Here is a 2,870-nt window from a genome sequence, read left to right as displayed (position 1 = left end):
CTCTACCATCTGACAACCTGATGGTCATGGGGGACCACAGTGCATGTGTTAGCGGTAGTGCCAAAATGTGGAAGAAAATTATTGGACCACAGAGGATTAGTCTCTTCCTGCGTGGTGAACAGACCGAGCAAAAACTTGCAATCACAGACAACAGCGTCAATCATATAAGTTAGGAGAAAAATATCATGGATATGCCACAAATCAAAAACAGTGACATCACAGCCACTCTGCCGTTGTTTCACAGCAGAATGCCAACAAGCTGACAATCTGAATGGGTCTGAGATCATTACCCAATATGCTTCAAATCAGAAGAGCATACAGGTGGGTGTTATGCAGTACCTCTGAGATTGATATTTTAATACATTCAAATCACAGCAAATAATAGTACTAATAAGTAAGTTTTCTAGGATAATAGAGCAACCATTATCATCTTAGTCATTCCTTGCCTATGAATGCACCAAATTTCCAACAATATTGTGGTATTTTTCATGATACAACATTTCTTTTAGTGGTTTCCAAACTCTGCAATATTGTAATTCTGGTTACTCCATGACATTTCCACCTCCTTATCCACACTATATGCATGTGTTGAAATCTCGACTACTTCAAAAGCTCAGCTCAAGTGTCACTTTTTCTTCAAATTTGCCCTTCCCACGCTAGATCGAAATTATCTTTTTCTCCACAGAAGACTGTAACATATCTTCAGTAAATGCTAGGGACTTAAGAATATGTACTTTTATTATAGTTATGTATATGTCTTAATTGACCTACAAAATGTTTTGCCTTCTTCAGTGCAGAAAACTTCATAAGCCCATTTTATTTTCCAAGAGAAAATATTTGTTACACAGTAAGTTCTCAATTAATAGTGTTTAATCAAAGCTATGGTAGTTTGGGTCTGACACTGATTTGGGCACCATATTTTTGCTTTCCGGATTCCTCCAGGACCCTGTTTCCTGATGTCAGTTTGATTATGTCCTTCAAATTGGTATTTAGAGAGTGATGGCTTCTATTTTTCTCCTTGGAGTGTCGTAAGACCATACAGAGTGTCTAGTCCTAGCAGCATTCAAAGACAGTGATTTCAGCTCTGATTTGTCAAAGAAAAAATTGGCCATATGCAGTCTTCCATGGTAAAAGTTAGTGGTAAATTCACTTCAGGCCTCCTTACAAACTGCCTTTCTAAAATACCATGGATAAACTTTTATAATATCCATAAAGAAACAATTATTTTCATTGATGCAAAATGAATGTTTAATATTCTTTTCCTGATTAGCCTGTTCTTTCGGCCAGTTTTCTCAATGATCCTCTTTTCTTAGAGAAGGTTGTATCCACTAATGGAATTAAAATTCAAGTGTTTAATACTTGAAAATCATAGTCAAGTGTGGTAAGAAATTCATGATGGGGGAAATCAAAGTCTAAGTTTCTGAGAACACAATGGTAGTAAACGTAAGAAAAATGATCTCGTATGAAATGAAGTGAGTTCTATGACATCACAACATGGGTTCTAGCCTGAGGTTAGTGTGTGAAAGTTTAATAAACCCTTCTCTGTGTTTCGTTCTCTCTGACAATACCCTCCTCCAGTGGAAGGTTCTGTATGAGTTCATTTACAAAGGCCATGTTCCCAGAACTTAATACAATAAAATATTTTTTTCAAAGGCCATGTGAAGTGTTTTGATCTAATTAGCAATGCATTTTATGTAAAACTATGGCTACCTCACAAAACCGTTTGAACCAAGCTATCACTGGGGCAGGACAAAGTCAAGTGCTGAAAAAAATGAAACTTACTTTGCAGATTATTAAAATATGCATCCCCCGCTTGTTTTCTTTTTCTTCTTAGTACATTCAGGACAATAAGAGAAGACTTATTTGCTTTTTAATGTTCCATGTGAGATTTAAGGACACATAGTTTCCTCTCTCCCAAAGGTAGGCATGGCTTGGATCATTGCCAAAATAAACAGTGCACAGTATGTGGCAAGATTGTGGCATGCTCTTTTTTCTAGGTGCCAAGATTTCAAAGGATAACATTGGTGCTGCTCCTAATGACTCTGGGATCTTACAGTGTTCAACCCTGAATATTAGATTTTGCTCTGTGAGGTCAACACAATTAATGATCAGGCTAGGAATAAAAGGGCATCGCCACCTTTGGAAAATTCCAAAGTAACAAGACAAATTTTTCATCAGAGTATTAACGTTTTTCCTTCTCCAGTGAAAAGTGGAAAGAATTGGAGAGTGGGTGTCATTCTGCTGAGAGAAGAGGGCAGCCATCCCTCGTGAGACTCTGTCCTCAAGCACAGCATCCCCATGCCACATCTTGCTCCCATTACTGCTCTTTTCAACTTCTGCTGACAGCTAAAGTTCAGAGGTTGCCTTGTTGCCCTTGTAGTTGATGTTAGTTCAACATTAGACTCTAAAGGTGGAGCAAGCAGAGAAATTAGTGCAAAGGGATAGCAGAAGAACTTTGGCAGCCAAAAATAACATACGTTTTACACTTGGGGCAAGCATATAAATTGAAAATGGAAAAAGTGGACAAAAGTGAAATAATTGGTTAGTATAAATACCTGTCAAACCCGCCTTTTTTTCTGAGATTCTGAGTTAAGAAACTAATACAATTTCTCACCACCACTCTCACAACTCACACTCTATGTCTTTAAGAAAACCTCAGGGTCTTTTTATGAGTTTTGGATCAAGGAATCTGGCATGTAAGTGGGAAGGAGTTAAGAAACAAGGTTTCCTTAGCTATTTTATGCCAAAAATGTGTGTCTAGGAAGAAATGAAAAAATACAGTATCTCCACTGGTTTGAAAATAACTACAGGCAATTGATGGAAGTCTCAAAATAACCAATACATTTTTTCCACTTTTGGAGGGCCAACAA

The sequence above is a fragment of the Chlorocebus sabaeus genome, chromosome 8 (genome assembly GCF_047675955.1).
Source record: "Chlorocebus sabaeus isolate Y175 chromosome 8, mChlSab1.0.hap1, whole genome shotgun sequence".
NCBI lineage: Eukaryota > Metazoa > Chordata > Mammalia > Primates > Cercopithecidae > Chlorocebus > Chlorocebus sabaeus.
Note: the sequence above shows the minus strand (reverse complement) of the source record.